The sequence below is a fragment of the Colobus angolensis genome, unplaced genomic scaffold (genome assembly GCF_000951035.1).
Source record: "Colobus angolensis palliatus isolate OR3802 unplaced genomic scaffold, Cang.pa_1.0 Scaffold16, whole genome shotgun sequence".
In the NCBI taxonomy this organism is placed as follows: Eukaryota; Metazoa; Chordata; class Mammalia; order Primates; family Cercopithecidae; genus Colobus; species Colobus angolensis.
The window spans coordinates 23,708,482-23,729,231 of NW_012114710.1; the positions used below are offsets into that span (position 1 = coordinate 23,708,482).

At 37.9% G+C, this 20,750-nt stretch overlaps 1 protein-coding gene and 1 pseudogene across 1 annotated transcript in view; one reads left to right on the forward strand and one right to left on the reverse strand.

Annotated features, from left to right (window-relative positions):
- The window catches only part of LOC105508351 (double-stranded RNA-binding protein Staufen homolog 2), a gene marked incomplete at its 3' end in the record, with an annotated part of 155,296 nt that overhangs the window by 88,327 nt on the left and 46,219 nt on the right, over positions 1-20,750 (forward strand). The gene's annotated exons all lie outside the window — the stretch shown is intronic.
- Positions 10,645-20,750, reverse strand: part of LOC105508327 — a 32,098-nt pseudogene continuing 21,992 nt past the window's right edge.

The following is a 20,750-nucleotide window of genomic DNA, read 5'->3' on the forward strand; positions in this document are numbered from 1 at the left end:
GGAGGCTGAGGCAGGAGAATTGCTTGAACCTGGGAGGCGGAGGTTGTGGTGAGCTGAGATTGCGCCATTGCACTCTAGCCTGGCAACAGGAGTGAAACTTCATCTCAAAAAAAAAAAAAAAAAAAACCTGAACCTTGACTTCACATCATAGACAAAAATAATTCAGAAATGGGCCTTAGACCTATATGTAAAAGTTAAAGTAAAATTTCCAGAAGAACATACTTTGCTACTTTGGAAATAGACAAAGATTTCTTAGAACACAAAAAGCATGGATCATGCAAAAATTGAGAAATTACATGTCATCAAAATTTAAACTTCTGGTACTTGAAAGACACTTTACAAAATGAAAAAGCAAGACATATATTAGAAGGAAATGTTTGTAATACATATATTTGAAAGAGGACTTCAGAATATATAAAGGAATACCTCCAACTCATTAATAAGACAAAACTGGACAATATTTTTGAATAGACAATAAAGAAGAGATAAGAATGGCTAATAAACACATGAAGAGATGCTCAAAGTGATTAATCATCAGGGAAATGCAAATTAAAACCATAGCTAAAGTTTAGAAAGACCGACAACACCTAGTGTCATGGTGGGGCAACTGGAAGTCTCATACATTGGTGCTTGGGATATAAAATGGTACAGGCACCTTGTCAGAGTTTATTCTGTTCTTATGAAGTTAAGCATGTAGTACTTATCTTACCACCCAGCAAATTCCATGTGGTATTTACCTAAGATAAATGAAAATATATGGCCATTCAAAAGCTTGTACATGAATATTTGTAGCATTTTCCTTTATAATAGCCCCAAATTGAAAACAACCCAGATATCTACCACTAGGTAAATGGTTACACTGTAACATAACAATTACTTGGAATACTATTCAGCAGGAAAACTTGTGATTCATCCAATGATATGCATGAATCTCAGAAACTATGCTGAGCAAAAGAAGACAGGATAGATACATAGTGTAGATACTGTAAGATTCTATTTTTGTGGAATTCTAGAATAGGCAAAACTAATCCATAGTGACAGAAAGACGTTCTTTGATTGCCTAGATTTGGGGGGTGGGAATTTCCTATACAAGGAAACTTTTGGGAGTGATAGAAATGTTCTGTATTTTCATTTTGGTGATTGTTAATATGAGTGTATGTCAAAATTCATCCAACTATGAGCCTAAAATAGGCACGTTTCATTAAATGTAAATTTTACCTCAATAACATTGATTTTAAAAATACATTTTGTAATCCTCCATTTTCTTTGAGGCTAAAAATATTTATAAGAAAGCGCCATATTTTTGCTTCTGAAGCATTTGGCCAGAAACATTGTAAATGTTTTTCTAGAGGCTAAAGTGATATTTACCTTATAGGGTGTTTGAGGACAGAATGATAGGCTGGTTCAGTTGCTTATCTTCTGCCTTTGTGCACTAATTGTTGTTATAATTGTTAACCTTTATTGCATTTTAACTTGTTTCGTTACAAGTACAAACTCTGGAGTTGGAATCATAGCTGTGTGGATTTGAGCAGGTTATTCGACTTCTAATTCTCAGTTAACTCACCTGCAAGTTAGGAGAATAAATAATGCTTCCTTACAGTGTTGTTTTCAGGTTTTAATAAAGTAATTCAGTGACTATGCATGGCCCTTTACCTTACTTTACCGTAGTGTTTTGAATTCCTTTAAATAATCTAAATATGAGTGTGTTTGTACTGGACGTTGTTACTGTGGGAAACTTAAAAGAATTTACGTCTGCTTAATTAAAAAAATTAATAAAATCAGGCTGTGATTCTGTTGTTATTTCTGGGTATATGCTTTATAGAAGGAATGGCCGATTCTCTATTACATATGAATATTTTTGGCCCGTGGTTAAAATTTAGTTGACCCTGGAATAATACTGCCACTGTAACCCAGAGAATCATTTCTCCCTTAGAAAACTGTGCATTTATATAAGGAGTCATTAAGTTAGGATTTAAATATGAGCTTTGGAAAATCTGTGGCCTTGTGTAATTATATGCAGCATTTTATACACATACCTCTTCTGCCTTGTCTGGCATGATAGCCATTCATTTTATCTTTGGTCTTTCAGCTTTCTTAACGTTCATTCCCAAGGAATATGTAGTCTGTTTTCTTGCCACAGAGTTAGTATTCAGATACTAATAACTTGGTAATACATTTACCATGATAGAACTTCAGGACTCCATGCTACTTTGGTCTGCTTTTAGAGGCAGCCAGGCAGGCCCAGGGATCACCACTTAATTTTAGATTAGAGACTGTTTAAAATACCTGTGTGTGGGCCGGGCGCGGTGGCTCAAGCCTGTAATCCCAGCACTTTGGGAGGCCGAGACGGGCGGATCGCGAGGTCAGGTGATCGAGACCATCTTGGCTAACACGGTGAAACCCCGTCCCTACTAAAAAATACAAAAAACTAGCCGGGTGACGTAGCGGGCGCCTGTAGTCCCAGCCACTCGGGAGGCTGAGGCAGGAGAATGGCCTAAACCCAGGAGGCGAAGCTTGCAGTGAGCTGAGATCATGCCACTGTACTCCAGCCCAGCCTGGGCGGCAGAGCGAGCTTAAAAAAAAAAAAAAAAAGTAATACGGTAAAATCCCTGTGTGTTTGTTAAATACAATTTTTTTCCCCGAGCCGGTGTCTTGCTGTGTCGCCCAGGCTGGAGTGCAATGACACGATCTCAGCTCACTGCAACCTTTGCCTCCCAGGTTCAAGTGATTCTCCTGCCTCAGCCTCCTGAGTAGCTGGGATTACAGGCACGCGCCACTGTGCCCAGCTAATTTTTGTGTTTTTAGTAGAGACAGGGTTTCACCATGTTGGTCAGGCTGGTCTCGAACTCCTGACCTTGTGATCTGCCCACCTCGGCCTCCCAAAGTGCTGGGATTACAGGATATGTCACAAAAGGTTTAACATTTTTCATATCCCCTTTAAACAAAAACAAAAGCATAAGTCAACAGAGCCAATTCTTAATTTTAAAAGTGTTTTTACAACAAGGGGTCTATCTTTCTAGTCCTAAAGTTATCTAAAAAATTGAACAACTTTTATCTAGAATGGGCGAAATGAATAGTGTTCTCTATTTTATTTGAGGCTAATTTTATTAATCTGTTGCTCAAGCTCTGAAAAACAAATAGAATACTTGGTTTATTTTGTGTTTGAAGCAATGCTCTCTCACAAATATCTTTATTTTCTGTTCAGTTGAGCAAAGTCTTGCTTAACAATGCTTACTGTGTTTAAAAAAAAATCTGGGTACAATGACAGTTTAAATTATGAAGCTCTTTTTTTTCTTTTTTTGAGACAGAGTTTCGCTCTTGTTGCCCAGGGTGGAGTGCAGTGGCGCGATCTCAGCTCACTGCAACCTTCGCCTCCCGGGTTCAAGCAATTCTCCTGCCTCAGCCTCTTGAGTAGCTGGGAGAACAGGCATGCGCCACCATGCCAGGCTAATTTTGTATTTTTAGTAGATACAGGTTTCTCCATGTTGGTCAGGCTGGTCTTGAACTCCCCACCTCAGGTGATCCATCTGCCTTGGCCTCCCAAAGTGCTGGTATTATAGGTGTGAGCCACTAAGCCTGGCCGTGAAGTTCTTTTTAATATGTCATGTGACATATAAATACGTGGGCTTTCAGTATTCAGAATTCTGAAAGATTTATATAGGTTGCCAGTCATTGCTCTAAAAATTTTGAAACTTTTGAAGTTTTTTTTTCTGCTTTGTTTTGGAGGCTTCCTTTATGAATCAAAAAACAATGTTATCCACCAGCTGTTTCTCCTTAATACTCAATCACTTTTTATGCATTTTCTTCAAATACTGATTTTCAGTAAAGGTTTTGTGAAGTTTTATTGTCCATTGGATTTAGAAAGAATTTTAAGTATGGTTGGTTTTTTTTTTGTTGCTGTTGTCACCCAGGCTGGAGTACAGTGGCTTGATCTCAGCTCACTGCAACCTCCACCTCCTGGGTTCAAGCGATTCTTCTGCCTCAGCCTCTGGAGTAGCTGGGACTACAGGCACGTGCCACCATGCCCAGCTAATTTTTGTATTTTTAGTAGAGACAGGGTTTCACCATGTTGGCCATGCTGGTCTTAAACTCCTGACCTCATGACTCACCCGCCTTGGGCTCGCAAAGTGCTGGGATTACAGGCATGAGCCACCATGCCCAGCATAAGTATGGTTTTTAAAACAAATTTTCTTTGACTATTAATGAGGGTTTATGTTACATGTTTATAGAAGTTTCTGCAATAACATAATTTCTTGGAAATGTAATATTGTGTCTAATAAATTCTGGGTAAGATTTTGGGTGATCATCAAATAGGCCATGTTCCAAACTTTGTTTTTATGTTGGTTACTGGAAACTTAGAATGTATTTTCTCATAGAAACATTATGATAAATGGTGGTGAACTTCCCAAGATAATTTTTTTTTTCAATTGAGATGGAATCTTGCTCTGTCATCCAGGCTGGAGTGCAGTGGCATGATCTTCGCTCACTGCAACCTCCCCTACCTGAGTTCAAGAGATTCTCATGCCTCATCCTCCCAAGTGGCTGGGACTACAGGTATGGGCCACCATACCCGGCTAATTTTTATTTTTTTTTAATAGAGACGGGGTTTTACCATATTGGTCAGGCTGGTCTCGAACTCCTGACCTCAGGTGATTTGCCCACCTCGGTCTCCCAAAGTGCTGGGAATGCAGGTGTGAGCCACTGTGCCCAGCCCCCCAAGATACTTCTTAAAACCCCATGTTACTGAGTGTGACTATTGTACCTTTTAAATAGTTCTTGTTTTTGTTTTTGTTTTGAGATGAAGTCCTGCTCTGTCGCCAGGCTGGAGTGCAGTGGTGCAATCTTGGCTCACTGCAACCTCCGCCTCCTGGGTTCAAGCGATTCTTGTGCCTCAAGCTTCTCGAGTAGCTGGGATTACAGGTGTGCGCCACCCCACACCCAGCTAATTTTTGTATTTTTAGTAGAGACAAGGTTTCACCATTTTGGCCTGGCTGGTCTCGAACTCCTGACCCCAGGTAATCTGCCTGCCTCGGCCTCCCAAAGTGCTGGGATTACAGGCATGAACCACTGCACCCAGCCTCTGAATTCTTTTTAGCAAATATAGTTGTCATTGACACCTAAACCTGGTAAAGACAGTACAGAAAAGGAAGTTGCAATCTAATACCAGTATAAATATAGAAGAAAAAAATGAGCAATAAAATCTGATGCAAAATTAGTAATATTATATGCCTTCTAAAAATTTGTGTTGAATTTAATTCATTTATTTGAATACTTTTATTACTATAACTATTGAAGGTTATGAATTCTCCTTTGACCATTGTTTTCCATTTGTACTATAGTTTCTGCTATGTAGTATTTTCATTATTCTTTCGGTATTGTTTTTCCAGTTTGTATTTTCCCTTTCATGTACAAATTGTTTAATAAAGGTTTTATTTTTCAAGTAGAAGGGCCCTTTGCTTTTTAAAATTTTGTTATTAATTTCTAGTTTGTTGTATTTTGATTTGAGACTGTAATATCTCCACCTTGTGGCACCTCCTTATGCTTTCTTTGAGATCAAATGGAGGATCATATGTACACACATATACAACATAATATCTTCTGTAAGATTTTGTTGCTTTGGTCTTTTATATGGTTTTTTTTTTTTTTTTTTTTTGCTCTACTTGATCTGTCTTGTACTGAGAGTGGTGGGTTAAAATGTCTTAGTATTTATGTGCTTCTGTTTATATACCCTTGCATCTCCTGTAGTTTTTGGCTTTCGGTGGGTGCTGCGTTATTTGGTGCATAGGTGTTCATAACTGTTATATATCACTGAAGAATTGTAGATTTGAGCATTAATACCTAGTGTTAGCCATTAATACCTTTTTGCTTGAATTCTGCTTTGTCTGATACCAGCATAACAATCACTGCTTTCTGTTTTCATTAAGCTAGTATAACTTTTTAGCCCTTCTCTGTTTTTGGTGTCTGTTGTGTATAGTGTATATTTGGGCCTTGTCTTATGAGACAAGTTTAAAATCTTTTTTGTTTAAGCCTGAAATGTATTTGAGTTGAGAAATAAAGGCAGATTTTTTTTTTTTTGATAGTCTGATTTGGCATTTGGTTGACAGTGGGTGTTTACCAAAACTGTATGCTGCTCTACCGTTTGGGTAGAATATATTTGAAGTGTATGATAAGATGAAAGCATTTTATAAAACATGTTATTTTAGCAAAAGGATATTGAAATTAGCAGTATTTTGATGTTTTCTACCCTTTCAGAGTATATAAAATTAAACTGCTAAGGGAAACAATAGCAGGTATAATTCATAATCATTTGATAAGTCATAGTAATACTGTTTTGGAATACTTCCCAGAAGTGGAGAAACTGAAAAATTGTAGCGAATGTGTAATGCATCCTTCATAAGTCAGGTAGTTTCTAGTTATTTGCTTTCAACAAATTGTAAAGGGACCTAACATCAGTTGCCACATCACTAAAAATATTCTGATGGTAGATCACAGTGTATGTTTTGGCATAGAAAAAATTGAGTGACCTTGTTATAACAAAACTCAGAGTGATTTAATTTTTAATGTGAATTACATTTCTTAGTGATTATACCTGAAATAAGTGAAATAAGAGTAGAATTGAGAACCTATCTCATTTTAGCAGTAAGAAATATTCTTTTTTAGATACATCAATATAAAGAAAAAAGTCTATAAATGTCGGTGAGATTCATATCCATTAATATTTTACTTTTTGTTTGAAAATTATGTGGCCGGGCATGGTGACTCACGCCTGTAATCCCAGCACTTTGAGAAGCCGAGGCGGGTGGATCACGAGGTCAGGAGATTGAGACCATTCTGGCTAACACGGTGGTGAAACCTTGTCTCTACTAAAAACACAAAAAAAATTAGCCGGGCATGGTGGCGGGCACCTGTAGTGCCAGCTACTTGGTAGGCTGAGGCAGGAGAATGGTGTGAACCCGGGAGTCGGAGCTTGCAGTGAGCTGAGATCCTGCCACTGCAATCCAGCCTGGATGACAGAGCAAGACTCTGTCTAAAAAAAAAATAATAATAAAAAGAAATTAAAAAATTATGTATTAAAATTTATAATATTTGTTTCATTATCTGCTAATAATTGCTCATTGCACAAAATATTTTTTAACTTACATGGAAATGTGATCTATAATTTAATTAATATGTCCATTTTTGTTTCATAGAATTATGGTAGAATGAGAAATAAAAGACTTCTAGTTATAAAATATGAAATTAGGATAAAATTATTTGGAGAGAGTGCAGTAAAATGCAAGTTAAACAAGATACAACTGGTGTAAAATTTCTGTTGTATTTAACAGAATTTATGTATTTTTTAAGTAGATAAGGATGGATGTCAGCTTGCTTTGATAGTTCAGTTTCTTTGGATACACTTAAAAGAGTGACATAATTTTATTTTAAGATGTAAATATTTACAGTAAATTAGAAACTACTTTTCTAATTTACTGTAATTTTCTAATTTTCTTTTGCAAATACTTAATGAAATTTTAAAAATGTGAATGAAAACTGTAGCTATAAGAAGAAATATGCAAGAATATGTGTAACTTTCTAAATTTTTTTTTGTAGGGTACGAGCATTCAAATTTGAACACTATTGCCATAGATTTATTTGAAAAAGAACCTAAATTAGATATGGCTATTGCAGAATGCAGAGGAGGTGAACATTTTTATCCTGATTTACACATGCATAGGCAAATATGGTAGTTTAAGAAATGGCTTGATAATTAAAAGAGTTCTTTCTTTCTTTTTTTTTTTTTTTTTTGAGACAGTCTTGTTCTGTCACCTAGGCTGAAAGTACAGTTGCACGATCATGGCTCAGTGCAGCCATGACCTTCTGGGCTCAAGTGATCGATCCTTCCACTTCAGCCTCTCTAGTAGTTGGGGCACCCTGATGTCTGGCTAATTTTTTATTTTTTGTAGAGATGGGGTCTCACTGTGTTGCTCAGGCTGGTCTCAAACTCCTGGGCTCAAACAATCCTCCTGGCTTGGCCTCCCAATGTGTTGGGATTACAGGGGGTCAGCCAGCGTGCCTGGACAGCTAAAAGGGTCTTGAGCTTGAACATAGCAGTCGTAGTTAATTTTTTGAGCTCAGTTATACCAAAAATTGAAATCTTCTTTTTCTTTTCTAGTATATAATGTAATCCTCCCATTTATAAAATAATAAAATTGTATTTATCACCTTACTAGTATGTATAGGTAAAAATATTTATCTTGAACCATTAGAGGGCAGCATGGTTTTATCTTTGGAATTAACTTTCACAACATGTAAATACTTTTGAGTCACAGGCTTAATATAAGCATGATTAAAATAAACTGTGAAATTTTAAGTTAAAATATTTCATTTGGAATTTTTGTAATATAAAAAATGTGGTAGCAAGATAAAAGTAAGTCCTCCTTTTCTTTTTTCCCTCCCCTTCCTTCTTCCTAACCACATTAGAACTTTTACAAAGTTCAAAAGTTATACAACTTGATTCTAAACTTAATATTTACCTTGATTTTCAGATGAAGCGTTACCTAAGTCAGTGTTGTATAAGATGTTCCATGGTAAAAGGGATTTGAAGACAAATTTTGGAAATGCTGCATACTGTATCTCTCTTAAAAATTCCTAAAGGTGTCATGAAGAAAACTATTTACCTAAGTGGTTCCCAACCCTAACAGAACATCAGGCTTTCCTGGGCAGCTTTAAAAATTCTGATGCCCAGGCTTTATCTCAACTAATTAAATCAGAATTTCTGGTTGCAGAGCTTGAACCCTAGTGTTTTTTAAAACTTCCTCAGGTAATTCTATGTCCAGTCATTTAAATACTGGTCCCCACAACCTAAAACACATTACCCTCTATTAACATCAAAGATTATGAGATAGTTTAAATAGTCGTAAAACTTGAAAGAAGTAAAGAAGAAGGTAAGAATTACAGTTAACCACACTCCTTAGGGACAATTGTTCTGGACAGCTAGCTTCCTCACATTGCTGAGGATTCACTTTTTTTTGGAAACTAAAACTTTACTTAGTTCAGTAATTTTGGATACAAATATTTCTAAAAGTTATGGCATGTATTTTTTATATCCTTAAATAGAAAATGCCACAATTCTTAGCATAAAGCATCCTTCCTGTTGACTCTTGTCAACCTTATAAACAATAAATATTATCATAAGCCTCATGAGATATATACACGGTTTGTCCTTATACCAGATAATCCTAGACATCTGTTTCTAGAGTACTTAAGTGTGCTTTTAGTTACTTTCCAAATCATTCTTGGCAGTCAGATTGTCGTCTTATTTCTTGTTTTTGTTAGTGCACCTTTGCATATTGCTTCCTCCTTTCTTTAATGCTTTTCAATTACTATTATCTTGAAAACTGATACTATAGTTTGAATGTGGGGCAAAGTAAGAGTAGCAGGGCTTTAATTAAGCCCTAAGATGTCCCCTTAAGTGTGGAGTACATTGAGTTTTATCTAGTTGGTGGATTTTTTTACTTCAGAATTCATTTTTGCCTGTCATATATTTTGCTAAGAATCTGCCTTTTGAGTAGTATGAAGTGGCCAGATAGTTCAATACAGGTTTGGTGAATATCTATATATATATGTATGTGTAAGTGTGTTACACATATATATTTAATGACATGAAGTACTTTGGTTGCTTTGATTGTTTGGGATTGGACAGAAATAACAGCTTTTTTATTTTTTTTTTGAGACGGAGTCTTGCTCTGTCACCCAGGCTGGAGTGCAATGGGGCGATCTCCGCTCACTGCAACTTCCACCTCCCGGGTTCAAGTGATTCTCCTGCCTCAGCCTTCCGAGTAGCTGGTATTACAGGCGCCTGCCAGCACACCCGCCAGCACGCCCGGCTAAGTTTTTCTTTTGTATTTTTAGTAGAGACGGGGTTTCACTATGTTGGCCAGGCTGGTCTTGAACTCCTGACCTCGTGATCTGCCTGCCTTGGCCTCCCAAAGTGCTGGGATTACAAGCGTGAGCCACCGCGCCTGGCAAGAAATAACAGTTTTAATAAATTTCATGAAATCACTTTCTTGTATGTTAAAGGAAACAGAAAGGGTTCATTTGTGCATGGTTTAGTCTTTCTTTTGAATGTGGAAGTTTTTCTTCTTTGTGTGTTTACAAAAAATTAAAAAGTGAAACATTTTCCAAAATGAGAAGATTTGCTAGTAAGTAATGCATACGTCTATAAAATTATCTGCCTGAGTTTGATAATTTTATTTATATAATTTCTTTTTGTTTTCCCCCTTCCAATCCTTCATGGTTTTCTTTTTTACACACAAAGCTTACAACCTTTATTTTTCCAACTGGAAAACCAGTTTTTCCAACACTTTTAAAAAAAAACAAATTATCCTTTTATCTTATGCTGAAAGCCCTACTCATAACAAGCCCACTTATGCGTTTGACTCTGTACACTGACCCTTCATTTACTTCCCAAACCGACCCTTTTGGTAACTTTCGGTGATGAGGTGGCTTTAATAAATATATTCTCCAGAAATCTCGAGAACCTTTGCTTGAGTCAGGATGGTAGGTGCCGCCACAGTGTAAACAGAATAGCTGAGTCCTCCGTGTAGGTGCCAGGTGCGATCTGCACAGACCACGTGTATGGGAGGCCTGGAGTCAGGTATTTCCTCAAAATGCGTCCCCTGTCTCCAGCAGAGCACACCAGGCCCCAGGGTCCCGCGGACAGGGCTGGTCCCAGCGTATGCATGCCACTTCCTGGGCTTTGCAGGGTGATAGGCCAGAGGCTGCCCTCAGCAGGAAGCCCACTCAGAGGCCAGAGCCTCTTGTTCCGTTTGGCAGAGATCCCAGAAGGAGCCAGGGGGCAGCATCAGAACCTGGGGCCCAGGTAGTGGTGCCTAAGGGCACAGCAGCTGCAGGCCTTTGGCAAGGCTAGAAGACGGTGAGTGGAAAGCCGGGGGTGTGTGGAGTGACCCCCGAGAAGGGCCTGTTCAGCTGGGAGTCCTGCATTTGCCGTTTGTGTTTTATCTGGCGATTTTGAAACCAGGTTTTTATCTGGACCTCTGACAGCTGCATCTCCCTGGCCAGTCTCTTCCGCTCCAGAGGGCCCAGGTACTGGTCTTGTCGGAAGACGCTCTCCAAGGCGCGGACCTGCTCCGTGGTGAAGACTGTGGGGACGCCGGGGAGCCCGCCAGGTGTTTGGCCCTTTACCCGGCCACGGTCCTCTCCGGCGGAGGCAGGTTTGAGGACCTAGCCTCTGTGATGCTGACGGCCTGAGGGGGCTCCTAGGAGCCGGATGCCTGACCCGGGCCAGGGAGGCTCCTCAGGGAGACGTCGGCAGGCCTGGGGGTGTGAGCAGCTGTTTTGGGAGAGCCAGTCCACAGAGCCAAAGCTAGAGGGCTGCTGCCGGCCACGAGGTGGAGAGGAGGAGGGACGTATGGCGGTCAGGTGGGCCCGAGGGAAGGCCGGGCGGGGCTGGCCAGGGACAGGATCCACTATTTATATCATTTCTACAAAGATGTTCTTTCATTGACTTGATGTTTTTGCTTGGCATTGCTTCTATTCTTCCGTTTAGAGTCCTTACATATATATATTTTCTGTTCTTCTATTATTGCCCTTTATTTTTAGAGTCTCTTCTTGGGAACTGAAAAGGAAACTTTCTTTTGGAACTTTTGATTTCTAGGTGTAACAACTTCTGTTCACTGATTTGATGAAAAAAGGAAATAGGATTGCACAGTATTTTTCTTTAGAAGGAAAAAACCCGCCCTTTTTGTGAGTTGTAGATCAAAAGTCAACAGAGAAATGTTGGTTCCACATTAAAAATTTCCTAATACATATTATTGTCTGATGTATAAGTAGCAAATACTCTACCTTTAATAGTGTTTAGTTAGAGATGGGGGTTATCATTTGTCAGGAATATCAAAGAGAACTTTCTTTCTTTGGTTTGATATAGATGAGTGACTTTTAAAACATTTTTGTCTCTGGCCTGTGCTAAGGAATTTTTAAAAATAATATGACCTAGTACATAAATACCTACATCCACACAGATATACATTTTAACAAATATCACTAAAACAAAAGACTTATGAAGCAGTAATACCCTTAACATCTGTATTATACTCTAATATTTTCTGTTTTATTAAAAATTATAGTTGTGGGCTGGGTGCGGTGGCTCACGCCTGTAATCCCAACACTCTGGGAGGCCGCAGCAGGTGGATCATGAGGTCAGGAGATCGAGACCATCCTGGCTAACATGGTAAAACCCCATCTCTACTAAAAATAAAAATACAAAAAATTAGCTGGGCGTGGTGCCAGGCGCCTATAGTCCCAGCTACTTGGGAGGCTGAGGCAGGAGAATGGCCAGAACCCGGGAGGCGGAGCTTGCAGTGAGCCGAGATCCTGCCGCTGCACTCCAGCCTGGGCAACAGAGCAAGACTCCCTCTCTCTCTCAAAAAAAATTATAGTTGTGGTTTATTAAATTTATTATATAACCTGTTAATGGGTCATAGTTTATACTTTACAAAATATTTATCTAAATGACTTCCAAGATTTCATCCAACAGAAGATTCTACGTTACCATGACTCCATGCTCTCATAGAGAATCAAAGCTCATCATAGAGCAGCTGGGAGCATGTTAAATTAGAAGTGATAATAGAAATTCTCCCAAGACATCGGGATATTCACTTATTCCCAACATATCTAGAAGTCCAGTGTCACCAGTTACTTAAAAAGTATAAAATCTTTGAATAAAATCTGCGATTTACTTAATACCGTTGTATCAGCGTTCAGTTTCCAGTTTTGACCAATATTACTCTGTTTTTGTCAGTTGCTAACATTAGGGAAAGCTAGATGAAGGGTATATGGGAACTCTGTACTGTCTTTGCACTATATATATGTGTATATATATAGTAGAAGACATTTTAATAAAAAGTATAGAGCATCTTTGAGTAGTATGCTCTCAAAGATATCTAAAACCTTCTCAAAGATGTCTAAAGTGTTTTGTTTGAAACTTTTGTTGTGATATATTGATGATAATATCATACAAACTGCACTGTCCCTCACAGTACATTTTAATATGACTTTTATGAGTAAGAGAAGCTTAGTGAGCAGTATTACAGTTGAGTTTATTAATCCTATTTGATGGTTACTTGACAGTTCCTTTTAGGAGTTTAGAACTAGGAGAAGAAATAGCAGAATAAATTCTTCAAAGAAGATACCAGATTACAGAGTGGGGTTGGTATTATCTTTTTTATAATTTCTGTTGTGATGGAACAAATATAATGAGGAATAGGTGAATATAGAAATAATTTCTAGAACATTGCAAAAGATCAGGGTCAGCAACCTGGAGCTGGTAATGGGTAGCAGTGTTAGTCAATTTAAATACAAATAGGATTCTTAAATGATAAGCACGAATAATGATCTCTATGAAGTGATGAGACACTGGAAAAACGCCACTTATTGGCTATCAAAAAAATATTTTTCACTGACTGAGTTAGAAGCAAGAATATGGGATGTGCAGAATGATTGGAAATCTCGGTCTGTGTTTTGCATCTCTGAACTATTACACCGTTGAACTAGTCTTTCTTGGCTTGATGCCTTTAGAAACTACATATTAGCTTCATCAAAAAACTCTTATTGGAGGCTGGCCTGGCAGCCCAGCACTTTGGGAGGCCAAGGTGATAGGATTGCTTGAGGCCAGGAGTTTGAGACCAGTCTGGGCAACATAACAAGACTTCGTCTCTAGAAAAAATTAAAAAATAAGTTGGACATGTGGTGCAGGCCTGTAGTCCCAGCTACTGGGGAGGCTGAGGCAGGAGGATCACCTGAGCCAAGAAGTTTGAGGCTGCAGTGAGCTATGATGGTACCACTGTACTCCAGCCTGTGTGATAGAGAGAGACTCTGTCTCTAAAAAACAAAAACAAGAAAACTCTCATTTGAAAAACAAGACACACCTGAAAGACTCCAAACCTAGCCCTTTTCAGAAAGTCAAGGTATAACCATTTACAGTAAAGAAAAAGGGTAATTTTAATGGCAGAGGTTAAAAGTTCAAAGAAAATTGCATGTTGGGTATTTTTTATATACTTATCACCATGCTGACAGCAGTAAGGTGATTCAAGGGAAATACGTGAAATTGCTCCTGCCCATAGGAATGTGTGTTACCTTCAGGGAGATAAGATGGTAACAGTAAAAGTTATGTAGTCCAGTGTATGTAGAACACTGCCAGTTTCTGTATACACAGACATGGTAGTTCTCCAAAGTATATATATTTTATCCTTGTTTTAGTTATGAAGAAACAGAGACTCAAGTTTAATTTGCTCATGTCATTTATGTAGTAAGTTATAGAATTGGATTATAAATCTATTTCTGTAAAATTCTAAAACCCATTTTATGAAATAGTTTTGTTATTGGGTATTTTGGATACTGTGAAGTAAGAGAATCGAAGCCTTACTTCAAAACGTATTTTTTTCTAGAATAAAGATCACCATGAAATAAAATCATTCAAGAAAATACTTGGAATGATAGCATATGTGGGATGTAAATTTTCAAGATACATATTCAGAAACTTCAGAATGTAGCTAATTACTATTGATTTAGTTGTTTCTGTCTTCCTTTAAAAAATGTTTTTATTTAGAAATAGAGATTCACTGAAAGTTGTAAAAATGGCACACAGAAGCCCATGTAGTCTGCACTCAGTCTTCCCCATTGGTTACATTTTACAGACTTACAGGACAATATTTCAAACCAGTATACTGACATTGGTAAATGTGTGTGTTGTAGTTCTGTTTCATTTTATCACATGTAGATTCATGCAACCACTGCAGCAATCAAGATACAGAACTTGGCCGGGCATGGTGGCTCATGCCTATAATCTCAGCTCTTTGGGAGGCCCAGGTGGGACAGATAGCTTGGGGCCAGGAGTGTGAGACCAGCCTGGGCAACATAGTGAGATCCCATCTGTACAAAAATAAAAATAAATTAGCTAGGCATGGTGGTCCATGTGTGTTGTCCTGGCTACTTGGGAGGCTGAAGTGGGAGGGTTGCTTGATCCCAGGAATTTGAGGCTACAGTGAGCTATGATCACACCACTGCACTCCAGCCTGGGCAACAGAGGGAGACTGTCTCCAAAAAAAAAAAAAAAAAAAAATACAGAATTATTCTGTCACCACAAAGCTCTCCTTCATGTCGTCCCTTACTAGTCTTCCCTTCACCTCTGCTTCCCTACCATCTTTAGCTCTTGGCAACCATGTATCTGTTCTCCGTCTCTAATATTCAAGAATATTACATAAATGGAATCATAGTATGTGACTTTTTGAATACTATGTTTTTGAGTAGTGTTCTGTGTACCACAGTTTGTTGAACCCTTCACCTATTGAGGGATGTTTTGTTTTTCTTCAGTTTTTAGCTCTACAAATAAAGCTGCTATGAATATGGATTTTGTATAGATGTAAATGTTTATTTCTTTGGGATAAATGCACAGGAGTGTGATACCTGGGTTGTGTAGTAAATATATGTTTAGTATTCTAGGAAACTGCTACACTATTTTCCAGAGTTGCTGAACTGTCTCGCATCCCAATCAGGAATGTATGAGAGATTCAGTTTCTCCTCATCCTCCCCAGCATTTGTGGTTGTCAATATTTTTATTTTGGTCGTTCTGATAGGTGTGTGATATATCATTATGGCTTTAATTGACATTTCCATAATGGTTAGGGATGTTGAATATCTTTTCATATGTGTAAGTGTGTGTGTGTGTGTATCTGTGTGTCTGTTTAGCTGTGTGTCTTTGGTGAAATGTCTCTGTCTTATGCACATTTTCTATAAAATTTTTTTTTTACTGTTGAGTTTTGAGAGTTTTGTATATATTTTAGATATGAATCCTTTGTTAGATATGTGGTTTGCAAATGTTTTCTCCCTTTTTATAGTTTGTCTTTTCATCCTCTTAACATAGTTTTTCATAGAGCAGAAGTTTTTTATTTTGATGAAGTCCAATTTATCAATTTTTTTTTTTGTGAGTGTGCTTTGGGTGTCATGTCTGAATCTCCTCACCAAATCTAGATCCCCAAAGGTTTTTTCCTCGGTTTTCTTTTAAAAGTTTTATGGTTTACATTTAAATACACATTTTGAGTTAGCTTCTTTTTATTGGTGTCATGTTTAGGTCAAGGGTTTTTGTTTTGGTTTTTTGCCTATGGTTATCCATTTGTTCCAGCACCATTTGTTGGATAGCTGTCCTTCCTCCATTGAATTGCTTTTTTACCTTTGTATAAAGACAGTTGGCCACACTAGTGTGTGTCTGTTTCTGGGTTCTCTGTTATGTTCTGTTGAACTCTATGTCTCTTTGTCAACTCCTCACAGTGTTGATTACTGAAGTTACATAATAAGTGTTAAAATAGAGTGGTTTCTTATACTTTATTCTTTTTCAAAATTGTAAAATTGTTTGAATTACTCTGTGTTCTTTGCCTTTCCATGTAAATTTTAGAACAAATCTTTTCTTGTATTTTTACTTTCACCTTCCATGTTTTTATTGCTGGTATATAGACATACATTTCAATTTTTGTGCTTTGATCTTGTGTCCTGTGAACTTGCTGAATTCACTTATTAGTTCTAGGTAATTAAAAAATACATTTCTTTCTGCACAGACAATTATTCCATCTTTAAATAGGGACATTTTTATTTCTTGGTTTCTGATCTGCTTGCCTTTCATTTTGATAAGGTTTGGCTCTGTGTCCCCACACAAATCTTATGTTCAGTTGTACCAGTGTTAGAGGTTGGGTGGGGTGGGAGGTGTTTGGACTATGGGGATGGTTTCTCATGAATGGTTTAGCACCATCCCCTTGGTGCTGTTCTCGTGATAGTGAGTGAGTTATCGTGAGATCTGGTTGTTTAAAAGTGTAGCACCTCCCTCCTTTCTCTCTTCCTCCTGCTCTGGCCATGTAAGATGTGCCTACTTCCCCTTTGCCTTCTGCCATGATTGTACATTTCCTGAGGCCTCCCAGAAGCAGAAGCCTCAATGCTTCCTGTTCAGCCTGCAAACCCATAAGCCAATTAACTACCTGTTCTCAGGTATTTCTTTATAGCAATGTTAGAATGGGCTAATACATGTTTAATTTCTTACCTTACTGCACTGGCTAGATCTTCAAGCACTGTGTTTACAACACGGTTTACAACACAGTGCTTGAAGAGTAGTGGGAGTGGACATCATTGCCTCATTCTTGATCTTGGGTACAAAACATTCAGTCTTTCACCATTAAGTCTGATTTTAGGTGTAGAGTTTTAGTAAATATTTTAAATCCAATTGGACATGTTCTTCTTCCTAGTTTTTTGAGAATTTTTATCATGAATGGGTGTTGAATTTTGTTAAATGTTTTGCTGCATCAATTAACTGATCATGTGATTTCTCTTTTTTGACCTGTTAATGTGATAGATTACATTGATTGAATTTTAAATACTGAACCAATCTTGTATGCCTGTAATAAACAATACTTGGTCATAATCTAAGAGTCTTTATGTATGTTGCTAATATTCTATTAAGGCTTTTTGTCTCTATAGTCATGAAGGATATTTGTCTGTAGTTCCCCTCACCATAACCCCTTTGGCATTCTTTTTCTGATTTTTTATATCAGGGTACTGTTGTATTCCATAAAAAGAGTTCGAGGCATTCTCTCTTCTTCTGTTTTCTGGAAGAGATTGTATAGAGCTGACATTACATCTTTAAAAGTTTGGCAGAATTCTTCCTGAAAACAGCCACATCTAGAAATTTTCTTTTTTTAGGAGTTTTAAATGTGTGAATTCAATTTATTGAATACCTATAGGGCTTTTCAAGTCATCTTCATGTTGGATAAGTTGTGATAGCTGTGCTTTTTGAGGATTTGGCTCATTTTGTCTTAAGTTGTCAAATTTCTGTGTGTAGAATGGTTCTTAGTATTCCCTTATTCTTTTGATGTCTACAGAGTCTCTAGTGATAATCTGTGATTCTTTTCTGATATTGATGATTTGTGTCTTTTTTCTTTGTCAGTGTTGCTGGAAGTTTGTCGGTTCTATTATTCTTTTCAAAGAACCAAGATTTTGTTTAATTGTTTTTATCTATAGTTTTTTTCTGTTTCCAGTTTTATTGATTTCTATTCTTAGATTTACTACCTTCTGCTTTCTTTAGATTTACTTTCCCCTTTCTTGTTCTTTGTTCTTGAGGTATGGGCTTAGATTATTTATTTGAGATGTTTCTTCTTTTCTTCCTTTTTTTTACTGCCTTGCTCAGGCTGGAGTGCAGTGGCATAATCATAGTTCACTGCAGCCCCAAACTCGTGGGCTCAAGTGAACCGCCTGCCTCAGCCTCCTGAGTGGCTAGGACTACAGATGCATACCTGGCTAATTCTGATCTATGTATTTAGTGTTATGAATTTTTATCACTTCTGCATCTCACAAATTGTAATATATTGTATTTTATTTTTGTTCAGTTTAAAAATTTCCCTTGATAATTCATTGACCTCTGGATTATTTTAGAAGTGTAGTTTCCAAGTGTTTGGAGATTTTTCCTGTTGTCTTTGTTATTGATGTTTAGTCTGATTCCATCATGGTCAGTGGATACACTATGTATAATTTCACTATTCTTAAATTTGTCAGGTAACTTTGGTAAAACATACTTTTCAAAATCTATTTCTAATTTTTCATTTTGCCTTCTTTGTTCCTCACTTTCCTGCTTTCTAGGACAAGCCCATACAAACCTTTGGCTTACCAGAGGTACAGCTGTAGCATTTTAATGAGTGTATGTATTTATGCAAACTATATACTCTGCTTTCACTTCAGAATCTGTTATGAGTTTCCATGTAACTAAGTGTACAACTATTTAATAAATTTACTTAGTATTCTACTATAGTAATACACCATAATTTATTGTCATTTTTGTTGTGGAGTTTGTTTCTAGTCACCATGAAGTAACAGACAGTAGCACTAACAACAAACATGGGGGCATTTTCAAACATGACAGTAGTTCCTAGTCTGTGTTCCCATCTTTTTTTAGAGTATAAAAGTACAGGTATATGGGATGTTGATCTTGCTTGATGGGCTCACTGGACCTACTGTTTTTAAATTGATATTGTTAGAGGCCATAAGCACCTCTTCCTCTATGGTGGCTACCTCTTATTTCGAAGCTATTATTTGGGCTAACCCTCTGGGCACAGGTACCATTTTGTCTTAGATGGACATTGGGTATTTCAGAGGATATGCAGATTAAGTGTCCCACTTCACCTAGCCTCTGCCCCCATAGGAATGTGAACTCCTTGATTGGGACTCAGATGTAAGTGACTTCCTTCCTGTATGTGTGTAATATGTGAGTGGGTGGTTATACTTAACGGAGTACTGTATGTAGGGGATTAGGGTCTTTACCATATTTGCTATATTAATTAAAGGCTATAGCTACCTAGTGTGGAGGACGTTTAATGGGAATTTCATGTCTTTTCTAAATTTAGTGGGAGAACCTTTTAGGATTCTGGCTTTTGCCAGTGAATAGAGGTTACTGCCATTTACTGAGATGGGAAAGAATGGAGAAGAAACAGATTTGGAGTGCAGTTAAGACTTCAGGGATAGACATGTCTGTAAGACATCCAAGAGGAGTTGTCAAATACATGTTTCATATAGGAGACTGGACTCAGGAGAGATCTAGATGAGAGAGGTAACCATGGGAGTTGATTGCATAAAGCTTCTGCTGTTTCAGACCTCTATTGCTTCTGTAACCCACCTACTGCTCCCTACTGTTCCAAGTCAGGTATACTCCTATTTTAGAGGTATTTATTTTCTGTTCCCTCTCATTTGCTAAGGTCTAATATAACCTTTTCAGTCTTGCCTTTCATTTCACCCCAACCCACTTCACCCTACCGTACCCTGACATTCCCCAGGCCCCTGCTCTGCTTTTTACTCTATGCTGACTAGTTTCATCTCTACTAGCTTTGTATGGCTAAAGCAGATAAAATAAAGAGAAGCAGTGATAAAAGAGGTAAAGCAGGAGAGGGTAGGCAGAGACTAGATCCTCCAGGGCTATTTTATGAAATTTGGTCTTCATTTTCAGAAGAGTGGATGATGAAAGTTTTTTTTTTTTTTTGGATGGAATCTTGCTCTGTCACCAGGCTGGAGTGCAGTGGCGCGATCTCGGCTCACTGTGACCTCCGCCTCCCGGGTTCAAGAGATTCTCCTGCCTCAGCCTCCTGAGTAGCTGGGATTACAGGCACATGCCACCACGCCCAGCTAATTTTTGTATTTTTAGTAGAGATGGGGTTTCACCACGTTGGCCAGGATGGCCTTGATCTCCTGACCTCACGATCCGCCCACCTTGGCCTCCTAAAGTGCTGGAATTACAGGCGTGAGCCACCGCACCCGGCAAAGATGAAAGTTTTTGAGTGGAGGAGACCTGACCATGTTTGCATAAAGAAGCAGTATGGGAAAGGCAAGAGTGGTTCTGGGTAGATCAAGTGGGAGATTATTGCAGTAAAATAGAAACAAAACCAGAACCGAAACACATTTAGTGAGTAATCCAGGCACTCTCCTAAGTGTTGAAGAAATTAGGATGGTTCCAGCTCCCACTTAAAGAGTAAGTCTAGAAAGTTAGAGAAATTATTTCTACTTAAAGATAAGTGCTCTAGAAGAGGAAGTTCATAGTGGGAGTATAAAGGAGTACATTTGATCCAGAGGTTCCAGGTTTGTAAACCTGAACTTAATAGTTGAACAGCTTTCACAAAATTACTACTTAGAATTAGTCTCACAAAATTCTAAAATTTAGAAACCAAAGGGAT